Genomic DNA, 13,542 nt, shown 5'->3' with positions numbered 1-13,542 from the left:
TATTCAGCTCCTTCCCCTCAATCATGATTTTCTCTACAGCCCGCTGACACACCTTTCTTGTCAATCTAGTTGATGCATCTACATTCCATTTGCTAACCCGCCGCCTCTGCCTTATTTTCTTGAAATGGGCCAAACACTCCATGAGTACAAAATAGTGATCCGAGTCCGCATCTCCTCCCGGGAAGCTGTGCGAATTGATTACAGTGTTCTTAAATCTGAACTTAATCATAATATAGTCTAACGGATACCTCTCTGAGTCACCTGGCATTTTTCATGTATACCTGCGTATTTTGTGGTGTCTAAACCAAGTATTGGTGATGACTAACCCCTGTCTCCTGCAGAACTCAATTGCTTTCTCCCCCTTGGTCATTCCTCGTTCCTAAATTGTAGTCCCCACCTCAACATTATTTCTTCCTTCGCCTATCGTCGCATTCCAATCCCCCATCACTATCAAATATATTTCTGCAGGAACAAACATGATTATGCCCTCTTACTGATCTTACTTACTGATCGTGCACATACATCGTTCCCGTAAATCCTATCCACTTCTTCCTCCTTATGATTGCCTGGTTTCACGTATACCTGAGCAATGACCAAATTCGTCGGTTTTGTTTTTATCTCTACTAGTTGTATTTTATTTGTTGCTTGTTATATTTTCACTACGCTTCTTTCAAACTCTTTATTCAATATTATGGCAACTCCTCGTTGGCTCTCGTCCCCTACGCTGTACCTGTATTACTCTATAACTATCACTCCAGTAATCTCCGCTATCCTTCCATCTCACCTCGCATAGATTTAAAATATCTATATTGCCTCTTTCCATCTCTCACTTTATATTTTTCACTTTCTGTCCTCAAATTTCCCTGCTGTCCTTAAATTTCAAGTTTCTATTCAAAACTAATGTGTCTTCTTCTGCGCCTTCTATGTTGCTGCTGCTGTCTGTTATTATTTTCAAGAGTTTCGTGAGATGACGACCGCGGAAGCCATGCCTCTCCAACTACCGGGCACGACAAACGGCCGAATGGGTCAAATCCTGTAGTTGGCAGTATTCATTTTCTCGAAACTCTCTATCGTATAAATCTTGAGAATAATAATTGAGGTGGTTTACCGTTGCCTTTTTCAATAGTGTCTTTAGCTCCTCTGGGGTCAGACGCCTTTACATCCACATAACTGAGGAAATGATGATGGGCTTCTATTCGTTTGGCTTCCACCATTTAATCTACCTAGCATTGGTGACCCAACTAGGAGTAATTATCATTGCTTCCTCTAGCGCGGCTCAAGGGGTCATCGGAACGCACCCACCCATCGGGAAACTCTCCCACCGAGTCGAGGTCGTAGTCTATTTGAGAGATTTTGTAGACAAATGAATGTATTTCATCATCATATTCAATTATATTAACAATTATTTTTAGATATATTCTTGCATAAAATATTAATGCATTTTTATATAATATGAGTTATGTACGTTTTCTTTCATTGTAAAATTCATGAAAATTTACGCAGGTCGTGGAAGCTCCTTCACTTAATTTTATATTGCTCCAAACATTTACAGAATATTGGACTAGTAAAACATCCGAGGGGTGACTTTACGGTTAACAGTACGTTGATGCACTCTTCTTCAATATTTTTTGTCCTTTAGCTAAGAAAAGTTCAATAATTGCGTAATAATCACAATTGTAAACCCTTCTCCGTGGCCAAGGAAACGGAAAATATTTCGGAAACTACATTAAATTTGTGTCGGTCACAACATGATTTCATACACATATATTACAATTCCATACTAAATTAAGGTTGAAGCCTAATGTTGTGATGGATTTATTAAAAAAATTCTTTTCTTGTTTTTTTGGTAAGTTTTATCATGAATCATGTCTCCATCGTGTGCGAAAGAGTAATTAATTCTGTCTCTTCCGTAAAAATGCGGCGCAGTGGTTCTATTTTTATACATCCTGCTTACATTGGTTCCATTTTATCGTTTTTTTTTACTTTTATTTTGCGTCGATGACCTTCTAGAATTTTTAATTTTTGCCAAATTTTATTGTATTAAACCGGATTACGTAGCTTTTCAACTATTTGTCTCCTTTCTTCTTTTCGCCAGACCAATTTTTCAGTCGAAGTCACGAAACTGTCATCGTAATCAATGCTTTTGATGCTACCGTGGATTTCATTGCTTTGTGTCAGTGCATGAAAAGAAAAAAAATATAAATAAAAAAATGACAATAATGTATTATTTACAATTGGTAAATTACCTTATAGCATTTCAGACTTTTATGCAGTTAATGTTATTTTTAATCAGCTTTGTTATTTATCACCATTTTAATAACATTACCTCTTTCGTATTAACTTATTCATGTGCTCATATTTACTTGAAACATAATCTTGTGTGTTTTAATTATCCTATTCTGATATAATTGTGATAATAATATATATATCCTACCAAATTGTCCCCATATTAATATACTGCTAGGCTACAGTAAAGTGATAGATGCCCTTAAAAATTGCAAAACCTTTTATATATAGTAGTTTGTAAAACTTATTCTGAGATTTTTGTTGAATGTATGTAGATGTTGTTAAATTTGAATGGACATTTTATCTTTAATCCTAGATATTTTTAACCTTATACTTGTTCTGGCACTGGATAATCATAGTTGCTTATGTGTATATTGGTTAATGTATTCATGAGTGTGTTCTTGAATACAAATTTCGTACTCCCTAGACATTCTGTTAATATGTGCATTAATTTTGATTACTTATTATAAATTATTTGTTTACTATTTATGAAGTGCTTAAAACATCAAAATCCCTTTTTATACTGCCATTTTTGCTAGTATTTATTTTATTTTATGACATTTATTAGTGCGCCATTTGCATTTATTAATTATTTACAAGTTTTAGCATTAGAATTAATCATTGATAATTTATTCAATTTTTTTGTACCCAATACTTGAAATAATAATAATCGATGATGACAGAGAGAGTCGACAAAATTATTTCCTCTCCGTCGCTCTTTCCATCTGAAATTTGGAAATTATATTAATTCCGCGAAACGTACCCTTTTCAAAACGAAACGAGGCTGGGAGAAGCGAAGCGGGATTACATTTCGTTGGCCCTGGGTCAGGGTGTCCCGAAACGGGATACAGTCTCTTTCCCCAAGGACTACTTTTCGAGTTTACCTCCAGGGGGTAATGTAAAGAGGGAGGGTTGGGATTCGTGTTTCATTTGAGAATTGGCGGACTAATGTTCAACCTTTCCCGTAAAGGCGTCTATCCCATCCTACACAGTCTCCACAGCGGAGATAGGCTAACCAAGCGCTTAGGGCGGTAAAAATAATTAAGGAAAGCGGTGATGTTTATTTGCGTTCCTCTGTGTTTTCTGCGGCAGGTGCTTTAAAGGAATTTTGGGTTGATAAGTGTACACTGAATCGTTTTTGAGGATAATGGCTCAAACATATAGACTTCATTTGCGAAGAATTTTCAAGGATTTTCCCTCTCGTGTTTCACACGATCAATAACGAAGAAGAGGAGGGAATGTCTCGGCTGTGGACGTGTATGTATAATTTTTCCTACTATCTCTCTCGGGAAATTGTATGATTATCGAATTTAAATTTTCATTTACTATTTCTTCTCTTGTGATGTACTTTTAAGTGAAGGAGGATTAGGTAAAATGATATTATATACCTTTCAAAACCCGTTTACAGGGGGAGGCTGAGTGACATTCCGCTTATATTTCGTTGCTCGAGGAATTTGATTAACCTTGTCGGTACCACCTTCATTGAAATGTTACGACAGTATTTTCCGACCAAAACAGAGCAATCAATACCCCTTTCGAAAGTGAAACACCTGGATTTGTGGTATAATTATACTCAATACGTAGATAATTACTATATGCCTTTTTTCGCTTTAATGTTACTTAAGAAAATTAATTCCAAATATAATGGTCAAGATATTAAAACATCAGAGTTTAATGGTGTGCACGTTAAAAAAATTGCAGTTTCTTCTTAAGGGGGAAAGGAAATTGGTCAAGAGAGACAAAGTTAATTAGAGCTATCTTCATACTTGTAGGAGAAGCTGGTGACCCATTCGAGGTTTTAACTAGGTCTTCTTATTATTTGTCCAGTGCGTTACCTTGATATAGTCCCAATCCATCCGTGTTGGCAATACGAAGAGTTTAATAAGATCATTCGAACCTTCACGACCCGGAATAATGGAAAGGATTGCAAAAAACCCGAGGAAATCGAATCGAACCCTGGCAACACTGTAATTCGTTTTGAAAATATTATGCAAAGATGAAATTTCGAATAAAAAAGGGGTAAAATCTCAATTAAAAAAAACTATTTCCTGCGTTAAATTTACCGTTGAAATATTTCCTGTATATTTGTGCATTAGAATTACGAATATGAATTTCCTTATTTAAATCTGCTCATTGCTTTTTTGATTTAATATTTTCTATGCGTAATGTGTCTTTGAAATTTTTTTTAATATGTTTGCAAACGAAAGTAAAGATAAATTTCTTTATGTAAATTTATAATTTAATTAAAAATTAAACTTTTACTTGGAGTTGTGTATGGGAAGTATCCAGAATATTTTTCCTGAGTGCTTAATGATGAAGTTAATTTGATGAACTAGATCTTTTCGGTAAGATAAATCTCTCTCATGCTGCTCTGGAAAGGTTCCTCCTTTTAGAATGGCTGGTTCGAAACTGGGGCAGAGACTGCAGTTGCAAAGTTTAGACTAGCATTGTGCAAAATAGTCACCGCACGACATCCTAATTCTTCTGTTACAGCGCAGAGCAGTTGTCTCTTGTCATAAGAGGATCCCGTCAAGAGAAAGAAATCCTGCGGGTATATGTCTCGGAGATTCTTTTTTTTTGGTTTTGACAATCAGCGATTGGAACAGTGTCACTGGCATATACGCTCCAATTAGGCTGAAACATATTTCCTTGAACAGTTAAACCATCACAAAGCTTGAACTGTAACATTTTTTCGCTTGCCAAATGTTTTCCTCCCTTGAAACCTCAACTACGAAGGATGTACGTAAGAGGATTTGAGAAACGTGATACGTCAGTAAAGGCGAAGTCAAAATTTGTACCCAAAAAATCAAAAGTTATCGCGCGCTGCGGATTGAGGGTAAGGAGGTATTATGAGTAAGGAACTTGGGTGAAAAGCACTTTTAGGGAAAGATATTTTACTTTGCCCTTTTGTAAATAGCGAATTCCTTATGGAATTGATTATGACTTTTCAATTTATTGCCACGACTGAATGAGTGGTTGCATTTATTTCACTATAAACATTCGATCCTTGAGAACCACATGGTTTTGGCATTGCAACACGGGCAAATGTCCGTTGTTGTGATTAAGAATTGCGATTGGTCGAAGCCCTTACGTCAAAGTTGTCAACACTTGATGTGGCCTTCGTGCATGAAAGAACTTTAAATTGTCTTAATATCTACAAGTCACTATTTTGTGTGAAAAAATTGTAGTCTCTCAGACTTGCTAAGCAGAACTAATGCAATTTTCGTCGCTCCACATTTTCGAATGCCTGATGATTAAACCTACCAATGTAAATTGCAATACAAAAGTGTTTACAATTTGCAAAAATATATCATGCATAATTTATCACTTAACATGTGTAGAGGATTACAAATTGAGTCAGTAGTTTCTGAAAAAAACAAGACCTTTCGGTTGTTCAACATAATACAATCTAATGTTCATCCAATAACAGAGCAGTGCGATATATCTGCTGCTTGAATAATCATCATTCATATGACCATGCTAATGTTTTTGATTAACTATCCCAGGACGCTCATTAATAATAAAATCCCGTAATTATCCAACATATATTCTAACCTAAAGGACAAAAGGATAGAGATTAGGGCAAATGATTACTTAGGGGATGATCAGTTTGGGTTTAGGAAGGGTAGATGTACGCGTGATGCCATTGCAGTAATGAGATTATTAATCGAGAGAAATATAGAACACAACCAGGAGGTATTTGCCTGTTTCGTAGATTTCGAAAAAGCGTTTGATAGAGTGAATTGGGAAAAACTAATGGGTATATTGCAGAAAAAAGGAATAGATTGGAGGAAAAGGAGGCTAATCCGCAACCTGTACATGTCTCAGACTGCTCAGGTGCGGGTGGGAAACGGGGATTCAGGATGGGCAGTGTTAGGAAGGGGTGTAAGGCAGGGTTGCCCATTATCACCGTTGCTGTTCAACCTGTATGCAGAGGAAATGATCAAAGAGGCATGGGAAGAACTCGAGGTAGGAATGAAAGTGGGCGGGGAATTCGTAAAATCAGTTAGGTTTGCTGATGACCAAGCTTTAGTTTGTCAGTCAGCCAAGGGACTGCAAGCATTGCTGAGTGAGTTGGAAATTCAGTGCGACAGGTATGGGATGAAAATCAATATTAATAAAACAAAGGTTATGCGATTTTCTAGAAAGAAAAAGGCCAAGCTTAACATTAAAATAGGAGGGCAAAAACTAGAGCAGGTAGAACAGTTTACGTATCTCGGTAGTGTTTTGGACCAACACGGTCAAAGTAGTAGGGACGTAAGGAGAAGAATTGCGCCAGGCAAAGAGGCTTTCACAAGGAGGAGGGAGTTGATGACAGGGACTTTGAGTAAGGATGTTAAGAAAAGACTCGTAAAAACTTTGATATGGAGCGTAGCTATGTACGGCGCGGAAACGTGGTCATTGAAGCAGGAGGATAGACGTAGACTGGAGGCTTTTGAAATGTGGGTGTGGAGAAGAATGGAGAGGGTGAAATGGACAGAGAAGAAAACAAACGAGGAAGTACTTGGTATGGTGGGCGAAGAGAGGGGTTTGTTGGGAGAAATCCTATGGAGGCAGGAAAATTGGATGAAGGGGGTAATGACCGGCAGTGGGATGTTGAAGAATGTTAGGCAAGCGAGAAAAGGGAAGGAAGAGGATTGGGATGTTGGACGGGGTGAAGGGAGGAAGAAAGTACTCAGAGCTGAAGAGGGACCTGATGTGTAGTAGGATGTTGTGTTTTTCTAGGGGTCACAAATTATTTAATTAGTAATTATCTCCATCAAAAAACCTACCTTAACCGATAGATTACCTAATAATAAAAATGATAATAATTCTAACCCATTCCATTAGTGTCTGTTTAATAATTTTTAATGTGTTCTAAAATTTCATTTCTGTTTCATTTTAAAGTGGTGGTAGCTTGTGATTAGCTTAACCGGATTTAGGATTATCGAGGGCCAGTGGCAAGCATGACAATTTTCACTTCTTTTCTGCCGAATTCATAAAAAAAGTATATTTGACCAGTTTTTGCAAAGAAATGCTGCCATTAATTGCTCAATTTATACATTTAATTATTTTAATTCTATGCCTGATGCATAAATTTGCCATCAGGTGTAGCTTGTCGCTGGAAAGCTTAAAAGGTTCATTTTAAAATCCATTTTTAATAGTAAATGACAGTATATGGAGATTAATCACATAAATTTTTGAAAATGATCGGGTATAGATAAGTAATCAAATTCCTAAACCATGTGATTATGTAATACTTATATTTTTTTAAAGCCAATATGAATATGACATTTTGACCTCTAAGAAAAGCAAATTTCACTAAGAATAATTGAAGTAATTATAGAAAAGATACGATTTTTACGCTACTGTTAGTACTGCAAATATTTGCCGCGCGCTGTATTTAACATCTAGAGATTTTCTGAATCCTTCACTGTAGAAATTCTAACGTATTATGAGCGAGTCAGTATTGGCATGGTTTGTAGGCTTAATATCTTGGTGTTGGACAATTTTTTACTATATTTTATTTTTTTATGATAGTGATAAACCCCCCTTATAAACTTCAACTTATTCCTTTTGATTTTCTCAATTCTATACCCATTATAAATATAACCAGAGCCAAAAATTAAATTTCTTGTTTTATGCTAGATAATTAAAGCAATTAAAATCGACCTTCTGTACTCAAATTTCAGTAGCTACATGTACATACTTTTAAACAATATTGTGAATGCATTTACAAAATTTTGCATTTTTTATATACTGAATACCTTTAATTATATATAATATGAATATGTATTAATATCACCACTAACCGTGTTCAAATTCGACACACAAACGTGTTTTACAAACCTACGTCAGTTTACAAAAACATTCTCTCTCCGAATGTGATTCAAAATATTTTGTCTATATTTTATATTTCTTGTAATCGTTTTAGTGTGAACAGTATCATCATAATACGAATGGTTATTTTAAGGTCGATGTAATTAGACATGTCGGTTACAAAAATTAAATTTTGATTTGCAGGTATATTGATTTACAATTATATGTCGCGTGCATGTTCTTTATCCTTAATTGGTTTTCAAAAATAAATTTGATCAACGTGAATTGATCATGACTCTGAAACTAGAATAATTGAATCCAGATAAAATTATAACGGTATTAACTTTCTATGGTTATGTACGCACACCTCTCTTTCGGCACAGAAGACTTCTCTCTGCCACTTTTGAATATTTCATTTGACAACTTTTTACAGTTACTGTAAATTTGAAATTATAATAATGCAATTATAATACGGAGAAGATTAGGGATTTTAATTCGATGAAATTACGGTAATTCAAAAAACGAGGACCTAACTTGCAATATAGTCCAATGCTAACTCATCAGAATCGGGTTAATTAAAATTATTCATGGCTATATTTACGACTGTTTCTTATTGAAAAATATTTTCTTAAATTTTTGCCATAAAGTAAATTTTATAACTTATTTCTGTTGATTCTGTTTCACTGTTTCTATGTAATATTAAAGAAGTAAACGTTTCGCCAAAGTCGCTAAGTCCTGTTTTATTTTCGGCTGTGAGAACTGGAAGAAGGTGGTAACCATAGTAAAATATTTCAAGCAACGAAAATTGGATCCTACGAGTATCAAACACATTTCCATTTTGTTTTTTAATAAGATGACCAGTAAATAAAGGAAGGCAAAGATAAGTCAAGAGGGGAGATAATGAGAAAAGTCTATGATAGATGACGAAACAAGTAGAAAATAACTCTCTTATAAATGATTTACATGACTAATGGACTTAATGAGCACAAAAATGTCACCGAGGTGGTAGCCAAAGACAGTGTCGCCAGGAGTAGTAGTAGTATTTAGGGGAGGCGACCGACAGCTGAGGTCATTTGCGCCATAGGGAAGGGACAGGAAAGGGTATAAAGGGTGGAGAGAAACCCGGCGTCGGCATTAGCCTACTCTTTATGAAAGGCGCCAAGGGGCCCACAGTTTAACGTCCCTTCCGACGGTCAGCGTACTCACACAAAGTGCTCTTCACAATGAACCTCAAGGAGGGATCGGGATTCCACTAAAAATATTCGACGCCGTCGGGATTCAAACCATGGATGGGTAGCCATTATGATAGGTACCGAGTGATAAAGGGGATCGAGGTGGCTCGATCCACTTATTCAATCGGATCCCGTACACCACATGCATATTCTAAATGAAGCCTATATTATGAGCTACAAAAAAACCAATTGATAGCGATGATAATTTTGAAATGTTAACAGTAGCTTGGAGAAAGAGTCGCAATTGGTAACATAATTAGGTGAATACTTCAAGAGAGAAGAAGCCACTGATGTTAAAATTCTATCATCAACCTCCTCGTATAATGGTAGGAGAGATCATGATAGTAATATTAGATACACCAGTCAATATTTCAGGTGGCATTTTTCTCGCAATCGATACGGGATGGATATGAAAGTAAGTAGGGCGGAAAGAAACCCGCCTTCGTCATCAGCCTACTCTTAACGAAAGGCGCCGAGTGGTCCGCAGCTTAACGTCCGATCCGACGGACGGCGTACTCACTCAAAGTGCCCTCCACAAAGCACCTCAAGTAGGGATCGAGATATCTCTGAAAAATATTCAACACTGCCGGGATTTGAACCCGGTCCTTCTGGCTGGGAAGCCAGTACGATAGCCACCGCACCAATGCCGATCCCGTATTACTAGGAGCAGCATAAAACGCCAATTGAAGGAATTGTTAAGAAAAGAAGGAATTGGCTGGAAAGGGATATAATGGTGAACTGAGAGTAAAAAATGAACGAGTTCGATCATTTAATTGGTCTTTTCAGTGTGAGTTATATTCATTAAATCTATTGCGTCTCCTCATTTGTTCTAGCACGAAATCTTTATATTCATTGTATTTAAACAAACACTATGGATATCGTATTACATATAATATCACGTTTGTGTGACAGTGAAAAGTCGCGCTGCATAGGTACTGAGTACATGGTATTAGGTACTGAGTACAAGTACTGATTGCATGGTAATTAATTGCATTAACAGTGTTGTTTACTGAGATATGTTTCTACCCCTGGAGCTAATGAAAAACGTTGTTATTTTGTTTTAAATATTTGTCAGATTTATTACTTGTTTCCCCTATTGTGGAAGGGATATAATAGGGAGCCTCTGAGTTAATTGAAATGGCAAGTTATGGCAGGGTAAAGAGAGTGAAAAAGTGGTAAAGAAAGTAAAAAAAGAGATGCGTTTGCCATGGTACACTTTACAAAGAGGAGGTTCACAGACTTTTTGGAAAGACCAGGAGCATAGATTGGAGGCTTTCGATTTGCGGGTGTGGAGAATAATTTGTACAATATTGTAGCTGCAAATTCTAAAAAAATAGCTGCGGGAGAAGCCGCGGCAGTAACTTTTAACGAGGTCATCCGATAAATGTGCATTATAATGCAACAATTTCATTGTGAAAAATAAAGGGAAATCGGGAATCGAGCCCGGATCTCTTTATGTTCGACGGATTGCTTTAGCTAGTTAAGCCACCGAGTCGTCCAAATGTACTCAAAGATATGGAGACCGAATGCGCAAGATGTTTTTTGAGTGGCGGAGTATGCGGAGTTGAATAATGTTTTGCTCTAATTCAGTTTTTACGTGTATATATTTTTTGAGAGGTTAGTTGGAGTTAGAAAATATATAACTCTGCCCAAACTACTGAGCCCTTAAAACCATTTCTGAAACGATGAACTTCAAAATAATAATAAGTGATGCTGGGAACCTTCGACCAAACACACATACGCATAAGGAACTTGGTCGAAATGTGGTGATAGACAAGGAGTGTGAAATCCGGAAGAATTGCTATTCAAAACTACTCGGGTTGGCAGCCTATGGTGGTGATGATGCAGCTTTCGCCTATGTCTGCTAATAACATCGAGAACCGCTCACAGAGGGTGACGAGGGTGGAGCGGTGTTCGTAACTGAGTTATCCCACGACTTTGAATGCGGGGAAGCATCCATTTGCTTTCCTCAGCTTCTCGCCTCTCAGAGGGAAGTGGTCTTAACTCATCCGCTTGCCTCACAATTCTCTCTCCCCTGCCCCTATAATTCATGAGAAATTCCCAGTTGATACACTAGGAAATTGATTATTACTTTATGGTTCCTTAGTGTGCCCTTATTCAAAATTTTTCTCCCAATATTGATCCAATTCACGCCCATTCATTCATTCACAAATTCATTCCCGAGTTGGCGTTATACAGTTGTTTTAGATGAAGAATTCTGCATGTCCGGGTTTTCACCGCGTTGTTGTTTGAAGCCGACAACAGTTTCGCCGAAGTTTCATCCGGCGTCTTCAGGTCGAAGATCATCTTCGACCTGAAGACGCCGGATGAAACTTCGGCGAAACTGTTGTCGGCTTCAAACAACAACGCGGTGAAAACCCGGACATGCAGAATTCTTCAAGCCACCGCCGCGAAAATCTACGCAGCCAGTTGTTTTAGATATTGTTTTACGTGGAGTGAGCGAGTTGCACCGGATCAATCGCAAATCTACCTTGGCCAGTGATCTACTGTTAACTCGATAAAGATCACAAGGTTGGGGTAATACAGATATTTACTTCCCGTAAAGAAATAGATCGCATGTTGGTCTCTGTGGGAAGAGATCATCTCACTCAATTTTCACCATGTTCATATGCTATACGATGGACCAAGTTGAAATTTTTATCCTTATATTTAATCGATACATGCATACTTTCAATCGCTCCAAAATTCACCCACACACTGTTTAGTTTATTGGAACGTTACCGCATTCCGTCTATTCTGATCATTGATTGACACTTTCATGTTTTACTCTGTGATAGCTCTTCTTATCTATCTCCCTTTGTATTTACTTAAACAATTGGTAGTTTAGCCTTCCGCTTGGGAAACCATAATATCTATTCCTTACAATATTTATGGCATAGAAATTTAACTCAAGTGTCTAATGCAATGGTTCTTTATTTTCATACAATGCCTCGTATTTTTATATTTTTTACTATTTTGAATCCATTTATGATTATAACTTTTCCTCGTATTTCATGTGAAACAAAATTCTTAATATTAAAGTTTGAAAGATCTCTTCTTTATTCTTCTTGGCCAACCGAGAAAAACTATGAAAAATATAAATGTAACATTTCATGTAGATAGTTTCATCTAAAACTTTATTTTTATGGTCGTATCCTTTTCGATCTTAACTGGCTGTTCCTCTTTTCTCTAAGCGACTTGTAAGTTGGTTCTGTAGACGTATTAATGATCAACATCTCAGCTATAGAGCGCAATGAGAAGTTAAGCAAACGGCAAACTAATGAGATTTCTAGTTGACCAATAGGGCTCTCCAGATGAATGGATGGAAACAAAGTGAATATTATTAAAGTCATCTAAATGTGTGGAAATGTTAACTTTTGTTTATACTCGCCATTGAATATCAGAGTTTAACTCAATGCATGATTAAGAAATTTCTAGGAAGCTCTTCTATGTTGAAGACATTTCTTCGAAACTGGCACGTTACCAGGCAATCTTTTCGATTTAATAGTAATTAAATTGAAATAAGTAATTAATTACTTATTTCAATTAAACTCTTCCGTCTTCGAGATCCGGTTACAACTTAGCAATGTCACATTTGGGTTATAGCATTGTTTTGTTGAAATTAGATTGTGCAGTGAAGAGCATTGATGGAGATGGATACCAAGTTAATTGTAATCGATATGGAATCGATACATTCAACCGTGGTTTGGAGTGTCAAAATACGATATGAGTGTTAGAATCGATGTTCAGAACGTTCACATCAATAATATAGAATTGATTTTTAACTGCCGATTCACCAGGCTCTCTCCTCAGCCCCTTCCGCGTCTTCCAGGGATTAAGACTCGAGGATTTTTTACCGCCGAGTCGGTAATAAATGGTGCGGGAAGAATAGATGAAGAGGGTGAGGGAAAGGACGGAGGGTTGAGGGGAAAGAAACTCCCAATTTTGAGGCATAGCGGGGGGGAGAGAGAGTCTTAAGCGGATTAATGAAGCGGCAACTGTGTCAGAGGGAGGAGTGAAAGGATTTCTTAAGGGGGAGAAGGGGGCGTGTTTTCTTTGCAGGAAAGTGGGGAGCGAAACGTCTTGGTTAAATGGGTCCACGCCTTGAATGGGTGGAAGAAAAGAGGAGTGGGGTGTTAGCTCACATTTTCAATGGTAAGAATATCATCCCTGGCCCTGTAGACTGCTGTTTGATTGCCATTTTGTCGAAAGCACATATTTTCTG

At 37.1% G+C, this 13,542-nt stretch overlaps 1 protein-coding gene across 1 annotated transcript in view; it reads left to right on the top strand.

Moving 5' to 3' along the window:
• Positions 1-13,542, top strand: part of LOC139695299 (uncharacterized) — a 275,423-nt gene that overhangs the window by 69,382 nt on the left and 192,499 nt on the right. The gene's annotated exons all lie outside the window — the stretch shown is intronic.

Source organism: Hetaerina americana, unplaced genomic scaffold, assembly GCF_022747635.1.
Source record: "Hetaerina americana unplaced genomic scaffold, ioHetAmer1.1.p SCAF_6, whole genome shotgun sequence".
Classification (NCBI taxonomy): domain Eukaryota; kingdom Metazoa; phylum Arthropoda; class Insecta; order Odonata; family Calopterygidae; genus Hetaerina; species Hetaerina americana.
The sequence above is the reverse complement of the archived record's forward strand: the minus strand, read 5'-3'. Positions and strand labels throughout refer to the sequence as shown.